Below are 21,370 nucleotides of genomic sequence, written 5' to 3' on the forward strand. Positions count from 1 at the left end.
TCCCTGCAGGCAGAAAGTGAAATTGACAAGATCCTTCTGGGCAAGAAACTGAAAAATTCGGTTTTGGGAAAACCAGAATGTATTTTTTTGGGAATCCTTTCCTGTGAAAAATTCAATGTTTCTGATTTTTCATCCTGATTGTGGATTAAATTGTTTTCATGGGGCATGCTGAATTAATTAAAATGGAATATACGGGCCAAAGGTGTTAACATAAACTCATCATTGTCCAACATTAAACAGTGTTAAACGAGGTTAAGGATTTGGTATACAGAAACTTAGCCTGCTTAGTACCATGGCAAACATATCATTAAAAGTCTTTTAAACCTTTTATTAAAGATACATAAAAAAGGAGAAACAGTTAAAACATTTGAAATGTAAAGTATTAAGTAAGACTTTCATTTAAACATTTTTTGTTCCCTCTCTCTTTAGTTGGAGAGCGTTTTAGAAGGAAAATCCACGTTGTTTGACAATCTTAGATGGTATCAAAGATGTCATTAACTGTTCTTTTGGGGGAAAAGAGAAGGTGTTTGTTGAGATGGGCTAGAGCTGTTGCGGCTGCTGTTAAAGTCTGATCCCATTTCATCTCAGGTGGTGGTTGGGATTCCGCGCATGCTGGTAGAGGTGACAATATCATCTGGATCCCTCTCTTTGGCCAAGTGTGGTCAGGGCATCCTTCAGGATGAGAATGAAGAAGATGGTGTCAGTGGAAGCAATGACGTTGAAGTTCTCTTCAGTAGCCTCCATCTGTTCTTTCTGTTTCCCCTCCACAAAGTCTTTCTTTAAGGGCCCAAAAAGGGAGTGATGGGGGAATTATGGGACACACCACTTTTGGTTCATTAATTTCCGGTTGTACATCTTCAGTTTTTACCAAGCATGATTTTAACATAGTCCTTGAACCATATGAGTAGGCTCTTTTGTTCAGATTTATTTAGTTTTTGTCTCCTTTTCCTACCCTTCCCCAACACCATTTATTATTATAGGTTATGGTGACATCTTATGAATTTTCACATATTTTTTATAGTTGAGCTCACAACTAAAGTAAATCTATAGGCCCAATTATCACAACAGATGGGATTTCCAGTTTCTGGCCAGCTTTGCAAATATACATCTCAAAAGAAGATTATGACCTCGTTTGAGGAACAACAACAGCTGTCCACTTTTAAGTGGAAACATGAATTACAAGTAACAAAGGTATTGTACAAAGCATTTCCCAACCATAAATGTTCTCCTTAACATTTGAAGAATGAAGACTTTGAGAGTTTATGAAAGAAATCAATTTCGATAAGGATAGTTCTTTTTGTGTGGGTTTAAATTGAGGATTTTCTTTCCAAAAGAAGAGGTACTTAATGACTTAGTTTTGTAGTTCTGATAACACATCCTGAAGTATCACACCTCTTTGAGCCTGACTAGAGAACATCTTTGCATTTTTTACACAATGAGGTCTTTTTCCTCAAACCTAAATATGGTAGAAAATTTGATTTCTTAAGATAGAGATTATATCTAGACCCAACTGGTGCCTTGGAGAAGAAAAAATGTACAGTTATGTGGTTGTTAGCCTTTTTGACCAAATGGTTCCTAGATTTATACAGTGCTATTTGAAGTACATTTATAATTTGCAGTTAAAGACTCCTATTGAATGATATACAAAAAAGGGATCACAATAACTAATATTTATATGCATCTTTCCAAACATAGTATAAAAGCAAATATAGAATGTTAAAGCAAAATAGAAACTACAAAGCTTCATTCCAATGTAAACACACTTGATACCTCCTTTGTCTAAAACCTCCATCTTCTTTGATGCATTTTGGCTTGTCCCTGACTGACAGAAAACAGAGATCTCCTAGGAAATTCTTCAATTAGTTTGAAGATATTAAAATAAAGATATATAATTAAATAAGCAACTAAAACATACACATTTCCCTATTATATTTTCTAAGCAACATGCATATGAAATTTGTTTATTAATAATCAGTAAAGGTGCAGGCAAGTTTGTATAACTGAATTTACGAATGAATTAAACTTTATTAATACTATTTTTGCAGCAATATTTGTTTGCTCCCTGCAATAGTAATTGTCTTAGTGTAAAACCTGTTAGCATTTTCTCAGGTGATTCAGACAAACAATTAACGCAGGACATCCTTTTAGTTTTCTTTCTACTGTTGTTATCCAGCATTGTAATTAGTAGCTAGCACTTTAAGATTTTTTTTTCAGTTATTTAAACATTTAGTACATATAGGAGTCTAAAAGGAGTTAGAGGTTGCTCTGGTCTGCTGCTGCATGTTCGTCTGGCATGTTAAGGAATATACATTCCCTTTTTCAAAATCTCTGATAGCAATAGATGGCTGGTTCAACCCAGGACTGCACATTTCCCCCTGTAGTTAAATCACAGGTCAGAAACATGGATTTCTGATGGAGGGACACTTCTGTTGCTGGAATATAACAGAAACATCTTAGATCAGTGCTTCTATGCCAGGGTTGGGGACCCCCAGAGGGATCCCAAATGGCAATCAGGGGGGTCTCGAGGTCCTGAAAATGTTCATTTCCCCTTGTCCTTCCCTTTCCCTTCACCCTTAAAGGTCAGGTATTCTCTGTCAATCTCTTGAAACACAGAAATAAAGGGTATAGGTTTGTCATTGATATATTTTTACTCTTATAGTAAATTCAAAGGCAGACATGAACATGAAACATCTTAGATCAGTGCTTCTATGCCAGGGTTGGGGACCCCCAGAGGGATCCCAAATGGCAATCAGGGGGGTCTCGAGGTCCTGAAAATGTTCATTTCCCCTTGTCCTTCCCTTTCCCTTCACCCTTAAAGGTCAGGTATTCTCTGTCAATCTCTTGAAACACAGAAATAAAGGGTATAGGTTTGTGATTGATATATTTTTACTCTTATAGTAAATTCAAAGGCAGACATGAACATTTTTTTACGTTAAGTAGGGGGTTACAATCTCAAGAGTGAGAGACACTGTCGTAAATTATTTTTTGCATTTGAGGTAGTGAGGTTTCATAAGCAATAGAAATAATGTGACCAGTATATTCTGGGACATATGCACACAGGAATGTCCCTTACTGAATAACATGTGGGGGAAATGTTTTTTCCCCTTACTTAGAAAATTATATAAACAATTGATGACTATGAGACCATAGGCAGCCATTATATGCAATTTTGGGGCTCCATTTTCACTTGTACTTTAACCGTGATAACCAATACATAAACATATACACACACATAGAATGATTTTTTTTATTAAAGCTAATGTTAAAAATATATAATACACAGGTTAAGGAAAGACTGTACATCTGGATATAGTGCTTAAATTATCCAAAGTACAAAGGTTGGTTTAAAATTAATACAATATATATAGTACGTAATCAGCAATAACCCAAATAAGAATAATAAATGTAATGATACAATTTAGATATTAGCATCCGAGTATTTGGGTACATCACTCATCAAAAGTTATACAGATAGTTGGTTGTAGAAAGCAAATATAGGAATAAGTGTAGATTGTCCCTCAGTAATTGAGCATTTAGGATTTAGGTTGAGTTGGCTGTCCATTCCAGGGATGGAGGAGTTCACAGTAAACTTCCCCATGGGTGGCGGGGTGGCTCTCACCATGCGATCTTGGATGGCATTGTGATGCAGCTGCCAGGCTCTGGAATGGGACTTGCAGCTACACAAGGTGTGGGGTAGCATCTCGTTGGCATAGCTGTACTTCCTGCATCACTTGTCCCGATTCCCATGGTGGATGGCTCCATTAAGCTGGATGCAGTTGAGCTGGGCCCTGTGGATGAACCTCCAGTCAGCAAATCAAGTGAAGCAGCCCCTGGGGAGGAAGTGGTTGCTGGTATCTCACTTGCATTTCACCTCAAAGGCCTTGCCCTGGTCCAGCTTCTGTTTCAGGTTTTCCACTTACTGGCAGCGGATGGCATCCTTCAGGGTCATTTCCAGCATGGTTCTAGCTCTTGGAATGATGATTGTGTGCTCTGTATTCTTCACCCATGGCACCAGGATTCCCAGTTCCTGACATTTCTCACACCACATCCAGTCGCAGCCAATGTGCTTCTCCAGTCGTCACATAGCATTGTGGGCAGAGTCCAGAATAAAGAAGTCTCCCCCTCTATTCAAAATTTGCCTTCCAGTGAGCCTCTCAGCAACATCTTGGTTGGAGGGGGTCTTGGCAATTCACTTTCTGATGGCATCCTGCATCTTGTGATGTTATTGACGTGAACTGGGACCATATAGATCATTGTTGCAACCAAGGTCCTGTAGTGGCACCAAATCTTGTGTAAAGGGTGTCAAATTAGGTGTCTAAGACAATGTTATGGTTTGCTGGTTATGATTATGCTATCTATATATGTGTTTCATTTTTGTAGTTGAAGTTATGAATATGGCTCTATACTGTCTGTATTTCAAACTTATGCTATGCTTCTGGGTGACACCCCAGACAAGTTGGTGTCAATTCTGCTTAGCCTGCTTGATGGCCCATTAAGGACCATCAGCTATACAACTGACCCACTGAGAGAAGGCAGACACACCTTGCGACTCAGCAAGGTATGCAGGGACATGCCTATGGACAGAACTGTGAGGTTTTTTCCAGGCCATGTGATGGACAGCTTGTCTTTGGGACAAAGAAAGAAAGACCACATGGCAAGAGAATATAAAAAGCTGCTGCAGCTCCTCCATTTTGTCTTCAATCCTGCTTCATACCTCTGGAGGGACTTTGCTACAAATGAAATCTACAAACTGATGACCCTCCCAGCTGTGGATGTACTCCAGAGACTTGATTAAAACCTGCAGTTTATTCTATCACTGCTAAAAGCCTGAATCAAGAACTTTGTGATTACTGTATGTAATTGATTCCATTTAACCAATTCTTGCTCTCATCTATATCTTTTTTTCCTTTTATGAATAAAGCTTTAGATTTTAGATTCTAAAGGATTGGCAACAGCGTGATTTGTTGGTAAGATCTGATTTGTATATTGACCTGGGTGTAAGGCTTGGTCCTTTGGGATTGAGAGAACCTTTTTTCTTTTACTGGGGTATTGGTTTTCATAACCATTTGTCCCTATAATGAGTGGCACTGGTGGTGATACTGGAAAACTGGAGTGTCTAAGGGAATTGCTTGTATGACTTGTAGTTAGCCAGTGGGGTAAACCAAAGTCTTCTCTGTTTGGCTTGTTTGGTTTTCCTTAGTGTGCATAGAAACCCCAGCCTTGGGCTGTAACAGCCCTGCTTTAAGCAATTTGTCCTGAATTGGCACTCTCAGTTGGGTCCCACCAGAACCAGCGCTGTTACAGCACTCTCCACGATGTTCCTTACTATGACATCCAGGCATGTCGGAAGGTGTGAGTGATCACCTCAACGTCACACAGATTACCCATTTGAGGAACGTTGGTGCCGACCTTCCTGTGTGAGATGTACACCAGTTGATTGCTGGCTGTCTGAGGAAGAAACATCCACTTCTTCACTACCTGCCTGATGGTGTTGTCTGCCTTGTTAAGAGGTACCTTTGCCACAGCAGATCCCCTCAGGACAAATGAAATACAGTGGATGAGGAAGGTGTTCAAGGTGTTGATCTTCTGCCATGGTGACAGTAAGGAGGAGTCGATCCTGGCCACATCTCGTAGGATCTCCACGATGGTATCCTCAGATGTCTTCTGGATGCAGAAATCCGAGGGCATGCCAAGATGTTGGTATGCTTTCCCATCTTCGAGGAAGATCATGGGTTCACCCTGATCTGAAATGGCATCGCCTGGACCAAGTCCCTTCTACTGCCATCGATATGCAGGGATGCACACTTCCTGGCATTGAAGCAGAGTCCCATCCAGTTGGCAACCTGGCTTGGGACATCGAGCATTTGTTGGAGACTCTCAGGGTTGTCTCCAATAAGGACCAGACCATCTGTGTAGGCTAGGATATTCACTCTGTTGTCATACAGGTCAAAACCTCCTAGATTGTTGGAGATTGCTCGAATAAGCGGCTCCATGGCTAAGTTGAAAACAATGGGGCTGAGGGGACAGCCTTGCTTCACACTGTTACAGATAGGAATTTCAGGCATCTCTCTTTCCATGGAGCGGATAGTGGTGGTGCAACCTTCATAAAGTTCCCGGGCCAGTTGGAGAAAGTTTTCAGACATCCCAAACTCTTGCAGTGTGGCAAAAATGTGCTGGTGAGGCATTGATCCAAAAGCATTAGTAGGTCAAGCCACGTTATGGCACATGGCCAGGAGGGCATGGAGGCAGTGTGGATGGCAGTTTGAAGGACAAAATTGTGTTCACAGCAGCCTTCACATGACATGAAGCCTTTCTGGGTGGAGCTGATGGCTCCTCTGTTCATCGACCAGTCTGTGATCCTAGCTGCGACGCAACTGGCATACAATTTGTGTATGGTGGAACGGAGAGGGATGGGTCTCCAGTTGCTGGTGTTGTCTCGCTTGCCTTTCTCGTAGAAAAGCACCCTTATAGACTTCTTCCAGGAGCTGGTAGTACAGCAGAACTTTTTGCATTTCTTTGAAAATGGCAGTTAATACCAGGCAACCAGGGTGTCATTTTTTCAGGAAGTTATAGTGAATGCCATCTTTTCCTGGGGCTGTGTTTTTGGTCTTTGTAAGTCTGGTCATTACTTCCCATGTTGTAAAGTCTTGTTCCAGGTCCCCTGCATAGTCAACCCAGGTAAAGGATGAAGGCACCCTGGACGCTGCATGTCGTTCTGAGCTACATAGTCAAACACACCGTTGAAGTACAAGAACAGTCTCTTGGACTGGTGTTCACAATAAGATGAGGGCCTGTTGAGGATCTCTCTTATAGCCTTAGGGTGGTTTGACTTGTAGAGCTGCTAGATTCTGGAGGCTGCTGCTGGATCGTAGCAGTGACGTCCTTCTCCTGGCTTTCCTCATGTTGTTCTTGTTATGGCTCAACACAGGAGTTCTGTGAGCAGTCGGTGTATTCTCCTGAGTTCCCTTCCTCCCAGATACAATTTATGCAGACAGCTCTTTAGTGAGTCTGTCTATAAGGAGGTCAAAGTCATCAAAGGAAGCTGTCCTCACCAACTCCTCTATCCAAGCAGCTTGCCATGGTGTGGCTGCCCTCATCGAAGACTGCTACTCCTCTCGCCGCTCAATCTCTGCAGGCTCAGACTGGAAAATTGCTGTGGGATTAGCCTGTTGCCTCTTTTCCTGCTGGTGTGGAGAACTCCATTCAGCCAGGTCTTGGAAGGGAACTCCATTCACATTTCTGCAGAACTTTATAGGTACAAGGGATGCCTTCCAGTGCTTAGAGACTTGTAAGAGGAATCTGCATCCTTTCCACTCCCATGCAATGGCAATAAAATGTGGATAGAATACTGAATGTAAAATGCATTTTATGAAATACAAATAATAGCACATTCTGGTATCCATATTTGAAAGATATTTGTCAGAGGACTTGGACCACAACTAACTTCCATGGCCTCTTCCCTTTTACTTATTACAATTTTTCCTTGTAATGCCTGAAATAATGTTGTTACATTAGTATTTGTGACCCACGTACCTTTTGATGCCAACTGGCAGAAGGCATAAGGGGTGCACGAGGGTTACAGAAATCTCCTTGGTCTGGTATTTACATTCTAGTTCATCAAAAGAGTGTCACGTGACCTCTTTCTAATAGAAGCATATGCTCATTGCTCATCAATATCATTGCAAAACACATGTATGGATGTTGTGTAAGGAAATTATATACATATATATATATATATATGTATACATTGAAAATTGTGTTCTTAACGTCTGTGTCTAGGGATTGGTCACCAGGAAAGGTGGGGAAAAAAGGGTTTTCTGTCATGCAGGAAATGTTTATCTATTTGTCTGTTTATATGTAAAATGAGCATTCACAATGGCCCTCCGCTCACCAGTCTGAACCAAATGCTAATGAAGGATTGTGCAAACTTCAAAGAGATAAAAATAACAGGAAGAGGTAAACAGTGGGGAGGGATCCCTATCTTGAGGTGCACATCAACGGTTTGTTTTTGGTATATATGGGGGGCAAGAGGGCACCTAGCATCCTTCAGCTAGGAATTAAACGGACAGTGAGTTTTCTTCATGAAAAAGGTTTATCCAGCAGGCTTGGTTGAAAATGCTTGAGAGAACTTTGGGTGAGATGAGCTTCTTTAAACGGGAGGATAACTTGTTGGTTAAGTTTAGTCTCTGTAAAGCACATTATGACTTTATTTTATATGTAACCTTTAGTTTCCGACATTTTTACTCACTATCACTTAAATCTCTGTTCTTGGATGATAAACTTATTCTTGTTTTCACTAGAAATGTATCTTAGTGCTGTATGTTTAGCAGAGCTATGTTCTAGGGTATAATTAATATGCTGTGGTGTACTGTTCCTTTGGGAACAGCAGTCCTGGTAATTCTGTGACTGTTCAGTGGATAAAGGGCTGGACACTTTGAGGAATGATCAGAGGACATGGTGGGTTGGTGTGTGACTATTTCTGACCTGCACAGAGAGAATGAGGTCTGCAGAGACCTGGAAGGCAGTGCTTGTGTTACCAGACAGTGCAGAGTTTAGGGAGCTGATCCACAGCAGGCACAGACAAGACTTCCTCATATTAATGGTGGGGTGCTGGTGAGATGCCTAACAGCCCAGATACCCCAGGAAGTGTCAGAACATTCAAAAAGAAAAGAAGAAAAAAGCAAAGTAACAAAAATCTTGAGCCCTCATGCAAACCCTTGGGACATTAAAATAAGTAAGAGGCGATTTAAGAGGGTAGAACACAATTACTGTGGATTTTAATAAATGTATCACCAAGCACTTGCTATTGGAGCCAAAATGTATATTGTTCTGGCTGGATTGCTAATAGCTGTTAAATTGATAGTCATGTAACCTGCCCAAGTGTGTGTTCTGTGTCTTTGTCCCCCTCTAATGAGACACACTTGGGCAGTGTGTTTAGTCACTTAAAAGAAGAAAAGTTCCCTTCTTATGACCAACTCCCCGCCCCACAAAAATAGCCTACAAATATTTGATCATGATCTCTATTTAAGTGTGAACATATCAAAATTGTCTTCCACTGGTAGCCCTGTGTGACTTACTGGGTGAAATTCTAGCCCCACTTAAGCAAATGAAAGTTTTGCCATTCAGTAGAGATAGGATTTTGTCCACTGTTCTTATGTAGAATCATTTCTGAGACTGATGAATTTAATTTCCTTACTTCTTGATGTTTGTTTGTTTGTTTGTTTTTACTTAGCTTTGTTATATATCTTGTTGCCATTTCTGCAGTGTAGTGTCATAGTGACAGATTCTTATTTCTCCAACAAGGATCTTGAACACTAATTTTATTGTGGTCACTAGTACTTTGTGGCTCAACATAATTATCTTTTTGAACTGGGGTACTGCTTTACACTAAATCAGAAAACCCTTCTCCTACTCTGTTTGCAAATTGCTTATGTGAATTCTATACATTTACTTATAAAATAGCTATATTTTTCCATGTCCTCTCTTCTTTCCCCTTACTACTTTCCTCAGTTACTTTCTGCAAGTAGTAGTAATAAAATTATTGGGGATAATAACTATTAGGGATGCTTAATCTTTAAAACTATCCTGAATTCTTGGAACTGCACCTTTTCCCCCCTTCCCACTGAAAGAATACGTGATTATAGAGTATGATTTATAATAGAATATAGCTATTTACATTTGTTAAGTGAATATTTATGAACTGGCTTTTCAAACTCAGAAAATGTTTACTACAGTACCTTTGGTTCAGAATGAATAGCTGTGCCATAGGACAGCACATTTCTGAACCAGGTGGTTGGCAATCATGTATAGTGGTCTCCAAATGGATGCAGGTTCAATGACAAAAGATGTATTTCTGCAGTAATGTAAACATTATTGTGAGCAATCCCTGTTCTTATTTGACTTTGGTTTTCAGTTCTGAATACCAGTTAATAGGTAACTAATATGCCATTCTAATATGATTATTCAGTACCAAATGCTGGAACTTCCCAGGATAAGAGGAAGAGGACTGATACTACTGAATTCAGAGATGGTAGCAGTAGAAGAAGTGTTCTTTCTACTGGGAACAGTATCTAAAACTGTGTGAAAAGATGTTACTAGTACCTTGAACAGACTAACTCAGAATTAGGCTCTCAAACAGTAATTAAAGTTCAAGAACCCCATTGTTATCATCATTTAAAAGGTGTGGGGGTGTGGGTGGGGGTGGTGGAGGGGTTTACAGGACTGATCTACCTACTGGATAGTTCTCTCCCCATGGTCTTCTGGGACTCCTAAGTAGGCATGTCTCTATTATATTTTGGAAGATGCCAGCAAAAGCCACTGCCACCTCATTAACCCATTATAGTTTTTGAGACAGGATGAGGACCTAACATTTCCCTCTCACGCCCAACTAGAAGAGAGGTGTATATAGAGCAGCAGGTGGAGTAGAACCTCATTAAACACATTTAATTAAAAATAAACACAGTTGTATTTTCCTAGCAACTGTACAGTAAGCTTTTGGGGGATGCTACTGCCTCTTATATGTAGTCTGTCAGTAGTTTGCAGTCCTGATAGAGATCAGTGGGAGTAGGAGGGGGTCAAGCTTCTTCCTGATTTTTCTCTCTTCTCTATATAAATTTACAAGGCATTATTTGTTTACATTCTGCATTTGGGGGCCAATCTGAATTCAGGTTATATATTACAGTCCTGTTCCCCACTTAGAAATCTGCAAGCCCCCTACAGTTGTATTTTGTTTGAGATCTCTCTTATATTTTGCCCAACTTCTTGAATTTCATTCTTCTGTGGATGTAATTTAGTACTTTTGTTGTTTCAAAGGTATATTAGTCCCTTTTTATTTTATTTCATTTACAACTCTGGAGACTTTTCTCTCCACTGGATATACAGATATACTGGAAGAGGCTCCTGAAAGATTTAGTGAGTTACACTTCTGATTTAGTTTACCCCTTCTCTGAATGCTTCTCTGTTATCCCTGTCCAATAGTTCTGAGGCTCATAACATTATTTCTGAATACATCTGGTTGGGAATTTTCCATCAAAATGTTTTTTTTTTTCAGTGAAAAAACAGTTTCTGCAAAATTGAAAATTTGGGAAATTTCAGTTTTACCAAAATATTTTGATTTTTTTTCCCAGTGGGAAAATAAAATGTGGTATTTCATTTCAGGTGGAGTCAACCTGAATTAACACATTTCTGTTTGTAGAACTAAATCAAAATGTTTTGGTTTTGGCCAGTATATTAATCTGTGTCTGCCTGAGCTGCTGTAGGACCTCATGGCAGTTGCAGTTCAGGACCCTCATGTCCTCATTCTCTTGTATGGATAGGGCTCCCAGTTGGACTATATTTCCAATAATGCACCCTCATGGTTTGACCAGAAGGAAGATCCATGAGAGATGTAGACCATCCACTGAATCTGGCCCATGGTGGAGAATAGGGGCATGAGGCACTGTGGCAGCTCTGATAGAACCAGTTCAATATAGAACTGAGCCACAACAAAATGTTTTGACATTTCAGAAAAATTTCAAGTCAGAACTCTGATAAATTTTGATATTTTGGCTAAATTGGGACAAAAACAAATGTCAAAATATGGAATTTCCCATGGGATAAAAATACTGTTTGTTTGTTTTTTTCCTACTAGCTCTAATTCTAAAGTGTAAATCTTCTCAAAATAAGAACATTTTGACAAAATAGCCATTTTCCACTGGAAAAAAAAATAAAAGAAAACTTTCAACCAACCATACCCATAATCACCCACATCTTAAATTGTACAAATTGAACACTGTGCTGTACTATCAATATACTAAATATAATATTGAGGAAAAATGTATTTTGTTTTAGCATTTCTCTCACACCAGTAGGCCAGTAGTGTCACCACCCAGCCCACATCTTGTAGAGTCAAAAATTAACCCAGCTGAGCTCTGGCATACAAATGAATTCTTCTCTTAGTATCTATCTTTTGCTGAACCTAGCTTACTTTTTCAGAGGGATAATCAGAGTAGCATTTGAGCCAAAATTGTCCAATGAGTCTTCAGAAGTTAATCAGCAGCTCCTTATTCCAGACTCTCATTTACTCCTGGGAAACACAAATGGTGTTTTGTCAGCAAAGGAAGAACATTTATATCTCCATATTAAAAAGTGTGTGTGTGAGAGAGAGAGAGAAAACAGGGCTTATAATGGTGACTCATTGCAACCTCAACAATAGCAGTCACACTCAGCCTATTACAATATATATTTTATATTTTATGCCATAAGAGACATAAAATATTTCACATTATGCTTTTGCATTAAAAAATGCAAATATCCTGCTTTCCTTTAATAGTTACATTACTACATTACTTGTAGAACTGAGTGAGAACTGATTTCCTGAGAAATTCTGCAATATCAGTGTGAAATGAAAACAAAAAATAATGGAATTTCCCACAAAGTGAAATTCAGAAAAATACTTGTTTTTTTGTTGCTGTTTGAAACATTTTGTTACATTTTGTTACATTTTTACCTTTGACATTATTATAAAATTTTTAAAATGTGAAAAAAAAGTTGTTTTGAAATGGCAAATTGAAACATATTGCAAAAGTTTAAACAGAATATTTCAAACCTATCAAACACTCAAGTCTGGGTTTTTTTTTTTCAATTTCTTCTAAATTGACATGTTTCCATGAAATGTTTTTCAACAAACTGTCATTTTTCGGGTGGAGAAATCAGAATTGTTCTGACCAGCTCTAACTAATGCTCAATCGACTGTTATCGTGCATAAAGTTAGGATAGAGCCCTAAAATGCTTCACCATAGAACTGGGGAGGAGAGAGGGAGGTAACATGTGCAAGTATGATGTGTTCTTCCTTCTTTGAGGTGGGCCTGAAGACTCTGATTACTTTTGTCTACCATTTTACTGCTTCTCCTATTCTATGGCATAATAATCCACATGCATACAAATCCCATTTTTTAATTATGGAGTGGCGGTAATCGCTCCATAGTTACAGATTGTAAGTTCTGATTTTCAGTTCTGCAATTTCGTCCCAAAAGCATATGTTTTCCATTTTAACTTCTTGAAAGATTTTGCTTAGAAATTATTACCTTATAATGTAATAAGCAAGCAATTTTCTGATAGAGCCAAAGAAGACAGTTTACTTGGCTAGGTTTTGCCAACACATACGGTCAGGTTTCCCTCCCGACTCTGAACTTTAGGGTACAGATGTGGGGACCCACCTGAAAGACCCCCTAAGCTTATTTGTACCAGTTTAGGTTAAAACTTCCCCAAGGCAAAAATTCTCCCTTGTACCTTGGATTAGAAAAACGCTGCCACCACCAAGTGATTTAACAAAGAATCAGGGAAAGGAACACTTGGAGTCCTATTCCTTCCAAATATCTCCCCAAGCCCTATACCCCCCTTTCCTGGGGAGGCTTGAGAATAAACAAGATGAGCACAGACCAGCGTTGGTGTTTTTAGGACACTAAAAAATACCAATCAGATTCTTAAAAAAAACAGAACTTTATTAGAAAGAAAAAAGGTAAAAGAAGCACCTCTGTGAAATTAGAATGGGAGATAATCTCACAGGGCAATTAGACTCAAAACACAGAGAATTTCCATCTAGGAAAAACCTTAAAGTTACAAAAAGAAAAACCAGGAATACACCTTCCTATCAGCACAGAGAAAATCACAAGCCAAAACAAAAGATAATCTAATGCATTTCCTTGCTAAATACTTACTAAGGAGTTGGAGTGCTTGCTTTCTTGTTCTGCCTCCGGCAAAAACCACACGGAACAGACAAAGCCTTCCCCCACTCCACCCCACCCCACCCCACCCCAGTTTGAAAGTATCTTATCCCCTGATTATTCCTTTTGGTCAGGTGCCAGCCAGGTTACTTTAGCTTCTTAACCCTTTACAGGTAAGAGGTTTTTGTGCCTCTGGCCAGGAGGGATTTTATAGTACTCTATACAGACATGTGGTTACCCTTCCCTTTATTTTTATGACACATACTGATCACCATCTTTCTATTATGTATGGGTCAGCCAAATGGCTCTATTTTCCTCTGCAATGTCATAGAGATTAATATAGTGGCACATAAGGGGACCTTACAGTACTGCACTTACTCTGCAGTTACTGGGGTTTGTTGAAAGCCTCATATGGTTTTTCATTTTTTCTCTCCAGACTTTGGCTAGCACAGCAGCTGCATCTTGGGTTTCAGCCTGCAACCTCAACATGACATTCCAGGCCTGCCAAAGACTGTTGGGATCTGCAAGATAAAAAGGTACTTGAGATAATTCAGTTTCTAGTATTAAAGTAGAGAGGAACTTGTAGAAGAGGGGTGGGGAGGGGTGGAGAGGTTTGGCAACAAAACCTGTTTTATGCCTTTATCAAATACTCTGTGTGTGTGTATACACAGTATCAGAAGAATCTATTTTAAGTTCATTTTAACCCACCCACCTTTTAAAATACAGCTAAATTTAATATTTATGTATGTGTACCTACACAGAGCATTATAGCTCCAATCCAGGAGTTTAAAAAGGTTACTTTCCTCTGAGGTATGTGCAGAGATAGAGGGCTCCTGCATGGAGAGAGCCTGGAAACAACCAAATTCAAGAAGAAGATTTTGCTGAGGTTTATACTTGTGTTGGTTTTAAGTTAGAAAAAAGGCAAACTCCAGGAAGTGGGGACAGAGTAAGTTTGAAACATCCTGTGTGTGAATTAAGTCACACAATCCCTGAGGTCTGACAGAAAGTAAGGGGGAAGATTGGGTAGTCTGTATAGCTCCTTGTTCCCACTTTGGCTTTGGATTGGTGAACAAAGTGAGTGCACTTGAAGAAGGAGTCTTTTGATGGTGGGATTTTCTTGCATTTGCATCAGATGCAAAGAGCATGGGCTCTTGCTCATTTTGAGGTCTCTCAAAGAGTTTGGTGGGGTTGTATGAGCTAAACAGGCACAGGGCTGGTAAAGTCATCCTGTCAGAATTTGGTGATTCATGTGAGGTTTTACAGCTTAGGTGAGATCAGCCAGCAAGAAAACTAGCTCCACCCAGAAATGAATTCAATATATATTTTAACTCTTTGAGGACGTAATTCTTTCAGTCCTTACAGATTTGCCAATCAGATATGGTCTCAAAGGAAAAAATGAATAATTATAAATTCATTGTATATTTCTAATGAGTTCCAGAAGGTTGTCATTCAGGACAATAACTAATTTATATGAAATATATTGCAGTCACATTAGGTTTATAGATGCTATTTCTCTATATTGTATGATTGTGGAGGGAGCATGTATGTGTGTACATATATAATCCTAATGTTTAAAAATCTAGTTCTGGATAGACCCCATTTCTTTGATTGTGTTGAGAATATTGAAGTAACTGATAAAGTAGGATTTTTTTAAATGTTCTCTAAACTCTAGGTTGTCATCTGTTGTTAAAAGATTTTATCACATTGTTTGAGACATATATTTTTTTCTGAAATGCTATATCAACATTATGCACATACTCCACCTGCGCATTATTCTATTCTAGATTGATTTGGGTGTGCCATTAATATGAAGCCTTGCTTGAATGACTTTTTTTTCCCCACTGACATACTCAGATATTAGCGAGGTACCTTTTTACTTTACTGCCAACTTCTCTTCTCAGTATTATTCTTATTTTATTTCTGACTAAATCTCTCCTGCCAGTTCGCTTCAAAATTGACGTAGAAAAATCCAATTACATTTCATGGTTCTGGTAAAATCAGTTGATGAAAGCTTTACTCTTCTCAGAGGAAGAAATAGCTGTATCGTTTAGACAACATAGCTGTAAATTGGCACCCATGTGTCCGTGTTTCACTAAACCACTCACCAGTGTCCTCATGACTATACTGGTACTACTGACATAATCAGGTTAACATATAAGAAGGGACTGTTGGCTTTTACGAAACTGTGTGAAGCTGTAGAATAAATACATAGCTTGACGTATAGTGGATTTATTCTGACCATCTACAATGTAGTTAACTAATATCCTGCTAGTACTGGTTGGAAAACTGTTAACTAAAAAAGCATTTTAACGGTTTCTCTGAATGTGGTACCCAACAATGTGGTGATGTAGTAGAGTAGAACAATGGTAGTGATCTTATGTATGAACGAGGACAAAAATGAAAGAAGCCAATGGAATTCTAACAGTCTCAGTCACACTCACAGTTACTTTCAATCCTTGCAAAGACCTTCTTGGGGTATAGGTATCGAGCAGTATTTGACTTTTTGTTTGTCAAAACACAGAGAACTCTATGCGAAATGAGGTTCAAACTTGACTTGGGTTGCAAGGTTAATGAGACCGATAGGATATCTGTCTGCATCACATAATCGCAGCAAAATTACTAATGAACAGAGTCTTTTGTGTGGAGAGACTGGAATAGCAGAGGTATTGGCAGTCTGAGCTGCTGCTGCTGCTGCTGATTTATTATAGTGCTGTGGATGTTCACAACATTCTAGACTTAGTACAAGTATACAGATCAAGAAATGAGACACAAGGTCCCTTCTTCAAACAACTTAAAATTGACAACCTGTGTGGGAAATTGTTCAACCTCTACCTGCACCATCAGTCCCTTGCTTTCATGACCATTAAAGAAATGCAAAGAACAACCAAAAAAAATTAAAACAGCAAAGATGGGAAACAGATTTAGAACTCGTATTAGCAATACTACCTTTTACTTTTAAACTCAGCAACCATTAGGTGCATTGTAGTGGTGTTATGCCTCTCTCTGTGGTAACGGCCATTGTCAAAGCTGGGATTCTTGTCTAACTGGACCATTGTTCCATGATGGCTGTTCCTGTTGAAAAATGTAAATAGATCAATGTGGAACTTAAAAATTAATTTCTTGCGTGCATAGTGTATTGCAAATGTGAAGTGCTAACATGTTAGATAAGTCCGGAGTACTTATAGTATTGGTGTTTAAAAAATAGCTATTAAAAATAGCTCACATTATTATTATATAGTGCATTTAGAAACCAATGCTAAGGTAGTTCTATTTTTTTGCTAGGAAATGATGGTGTCTTTCAATCTAGCCAAGTCAGTCATGTTCCTAACTATATTCCTTTCATAAACTCTGTACTTTGCTTCACTTTTTTATTCATACTTCCCCATTAGCAGCAGCTCTATTTCCCTTTTAATACAGTATGCAAAAAGATATACCAAAAATCTAATTCTTATAGTATTTGATTTAAAAAAATCAAACCAGTCATGTTAACCAAATGTCATAATGCACTTAATTGCTTCTGTCACAATATTGGGTTGTCCGTTAGTTTATGAATAATAAGGTTGGTATGTATAACTTTGTTGGTGAAGCAGAATTAATCCAAACAGTAAACTTCAACAGGGCAACATTTTGATATTTGTCTCTTGGGACAATACTACATGCCTCTGCAGGTTGTAAAAATTGTATTTTTGCACTTGTGCTATTGCATCTTCTTGACCCAGCAAGACTAAATTCCAATTCACACCATCACTGGTTACAGGATGAAGCATGCCACAGACAGTAAACCAGTTCTGTTATCTATCAGTCATGCAGTTGGCCTGTTCTCTGACTATAAGAGTTATCTTCTGGTATTGCATTTTGAATAAAATGGCATTATTTGATGAAACCCACACGATCAGCTCTTTTGTCGAGCACCAGATAAATCCCTAATAAAATGGATTTTGGGTGTGAAATCACCTTCTGGTCCCTATTTTGATGGGATTATATATAACTGCTAATACAATCACTGACACCTATATCCATGTAATGTTGCATACTCTAGAGAGCAAGACATACAAAGTGAAAATGTGCAACATATTTTACTTGATTGGCTATAAACTCTCAGATGAATTGCCAGGTGGTGAAAATAGGCTTTCTTGATGTATTTCAGGAATAAATCCTTTACATCTGATTAAAATGCAGATGAGTATCATAAACTATTGTAATTTGAAAGGGCTGATCTCTTGATACAATCTGCTTCCATCTGCTTCAGGTGTAAAGCTGGAAGGAGATGGCTACAATACAACTGAATTCAATTTGGGGTCAGATCTAGCCGCCCTCCCTCCCCCACCCAGCTGAACATTCAAGCTGAACCTCCCAATGTGAATCAAACATTTTTTGCTGTTAACTTATTATATTTTGGAGATGTCCAAAAAGCGTAATTGGTGCATCTTTATGATAAGATTACTGACAATTATAGCAAATTATAGCTTCTGTTTGTGAAGACTCCAGAAACAATACTGGGAAATGATAAGAATGACCGAAAGGGTAACATCTCACATCATGCCACAAATGTTCTGAAAAGGCTAATTCGGTGCCCTAAGGTTTTCCTTTTATGGGTGGTTCATGTAACTCTTCCTATATATTTCAGAATAAGGTCAGTGAATGGCTCTAAATCATATCTTGACCCTACCTACTTGCAATTAATCCTCATTATTTTAATGATTGCAACTATGATTAATAAATCGATGTATCAAGCGTTTGGTTTATGGGATTGTCTTGAAAGAAAATACTGCATCTTGGAAGGTTATTGCTTAGCTGGGATGCATCCAATAGGGATGATTGGTAGCTGCTATGCCTCACTCCAAAGGCAGTTATTAGATGTGAGTTTTTGAATATTGATGCCTTACATAGAGGGATAGCAGGAGCAGCATGGTCATTTCTTGCAGCAGTAGTTGCGAGTTTGAAAAAAAAAAAAAAAAAGAGAAATTGAGAGGTGAGCTTAATATACCACCTTTGCAATGCTGACCTGTAAAGTGTGTGAGAGAGACAGAGCAGGGAGAATAAAAAGGCAATTTCCCAGTTAACTGATGTTGAATAAATAGAGAAATAGTTACTTTTACTGTAATTCTCTTTTATATTGAAATTATGTAGGCAGGGAGGAGAAGGAAAAATACTCCTTTTCATCTGTTGACTTAGTAAAATATTAAACTCATTCCCTGCAAAACAAATAGTCTGCTTTGAAAACTGGCATGGGATGTAGGGATTAGCAGAGGTGTTGACATTGAGAAATTAAGTTCAGTTACTCAATGGCAGGGAACGACACTCAATGAAGAGAGGAAAGAAATGTGATGCTCAGCTCACAAATAGTAGTATTACCTTCTAAAATGGGTGACTGTCAACAATAGCTTTTTTATTACTTTTGTTATTGAGAAAAGTCATTGAATATTCCATTCACTCTCCTTTTCAGTTGATGTTTGATAGACTGAATGCCTCTGTATAGTGAACTCATTTCCTGAAAATGTATTTTTAAAGAATGTCTGAGGGGCTCCAATTCTACAGGGCTCTTTTTTCTGTGTTCCCTAGAGTTTCTCAATGTTTTGCTTATGGGTTATGCCTTGAACTGAAATATAGACAGTGAAACATTGAAGGCCTGATAAATGATACTATCCCTGTAGGAAGATTTCAGTTACCAAACTTTTGTACTAAAGATGTAATTAGCTCTGAGGAATTAAAAATGGGGGTGGATGTTAATGCAAACATTTGCAGTGGAGAAGGAAATGGGGAATTGATAATGATCAGGGAAACTTGATACTCCGAGTATCAAGATGGTACATGTTTAGCCTAGAAAGACACCTTAACCAGCTGAAACTGTTATTTGAATATTAATGTCTTATCCCTTTGTTAAAGAAAGGATATCACTCAAAGGAAACACTTTGTATAAAGGCAGAATATCTGTACATTAAAAACAAGGTATATAATGAATAGTGATGTGTGGGCTTCTCCACAAACAGAAATTCTTTGTAGGACATCTGACCAAGCATGTGTAAGTGACAGGTCACAATGTCTGTCAGGAAAAGACTTTTGTCTGCCATATTCGATCATTCAGACCCTTAATAAGAAATGTTAATGGCAGTGAAGTGCTGCTATAGCACTAGTCTAAGCATGTTTGTGTTTGTCAATTTATTTCACTCTACTTCGGTACAATTGCCAATGATAATCTTCATTGTCTTTATTTCCTTGCATAGCAATAGTGATATTTTAAGTCTGTGATATTTTCTCCAACCATTGTCGATCAGCATCATGAAAAACTGTAACTTCTCGGAGCATAGCACAAGAATCTGGTTGTCATACGTCATAAAGATTATGAATAAAACATAACCAAAAGACAAAGCAAAAATATTGCTCTTCATAGAACAGCAATGTCAAAATCACTTAGTGCGACTGGAAGTTTCAGTGGTTGCCTTTAGAATGTCAACGTTTAGTAATGGCAACTAAAAAATATCTGAAATACTGAAGTTATTTCTGATGGCATGTATAGTGAAATACTATGGTGTTGGCAGTCACCAGTTGGTGCTACTTAGAGCTGGTCAGAATGTTTTGGAATTTAAAAATTCTGATGAAATTTGAAAAATAAATGAGGACACTTTCAACTAAATTAAAATTCTGTAGCTTTGACATTAAATAAAATGTTTTATGTAAAGATTTCTCTAGAAAACTTCATATTTAAACATCGACCTTTTATTTTTTTAAGTGAATAGGGTTATTTGAGTTTGTCTTTAAAAGCTGAATAGTCATTTTTTCAAGTGGCATGGAAATCCCCAGTAAGAAATTGTCAAGATAAAGGTACAGAATTTTGAATCACATGTTTATTAGATCTCCAGACAATTGGGTTTGATCGAATTTTCTGAATTGTATAAGCTTGTGCCAGCGTTTTCCTGACTGATCTGCATCTTTATGGCTATGAGCTAAGTGTAAAATTGACCTTAAGTCACTTCCTTGATAATTACTTGCTAATCTGTAGCTGTTCAATTGACTTTACAATGATGATCTAGATAATATGGTAATAATGAAAAATAAGGGGAGATGATGGTCTTCTTCAGGAAATAAACTATATGATCAAATTGAAAACTAAAATGTACACAAAACAGTCATATTATTTTCATCTGATTCATTAAAAACAAGGTCACAATCCTGTAATTAGCTCCATGTGGCTCCCTTGATTTTAATAGCATTCCAGGAAGGCTCAGGAGTCTGCCCACATAGTAAATTGGGGCTCCAAGAAAGATCCTCTCTCTTCTCTTTACATAGTAATAGCCACTTAAACATTAGAGATTGAGAGTCCTAATTGATAGCTTGTTTGATTTTTAACCTAGTTTTATATTTATTGTCTAATTTATTCTTCAATTTGTCACAAGATCTAATTTCCCAACTCTGTTATTCTTAGCTTCCAGGGCAGGAAGATTCTGTGTAAGAAACAAATCACCAAAAGCCATTTGACCTTTTCTTGCTTGATAAAACCGGTCTCCAATTAACTCACTTATTACAGTTTGTAGCATAGCTTGGAAATGTACTCTAGCAGTGCAATGTGTCACTGGTTTTTTAAAAATCACACTGTTCTCTAGTAAGTTAAAATGTAGTATTAGACTTGCCTAAATTGACTCTATTATCTGCATATTTGGGTATTTATG

The 21,370-nt window shown here is 38.2% G+C and overlaps 1 protein-coding gene across 4 annotated transcripts in view; it reads left to right on the forward strand.

The window, feature by feature from the left end:
• Positions 1–21,370, forward strand: part of MGAT4C (MGAT4 family member C) — a 663,620-nt gene that overhangs the window by 150,029 nt on the left and 492,221 nt on the right. For all 4 annotated transcript variants that reach the window (XM_074941941.1, XM_074941943.1, XM_074941940.1 and 1 more), the window contains exon 2: positions 14,140–14,239. The gene's annotated coding sequence lies outside the window, so the exon portion shown is untranslated. The remainder of the gene's footprint in view (positions 1–14,139; positions 14,240–21,370) is intronic.

This window comes from Natator depressus, chromosome 1 (genome assembly GCF_965152275.1).
Source record: "Natator depressus isolate rNatDep1 chromosome 1, rNatDep2.hap1, whole genome shotgun sequence".
Lineage (NCBI taxonomy): Eukaryota > Metazoa > Chordata > Testudines > Cheloniidae > Natator > Natator depressus.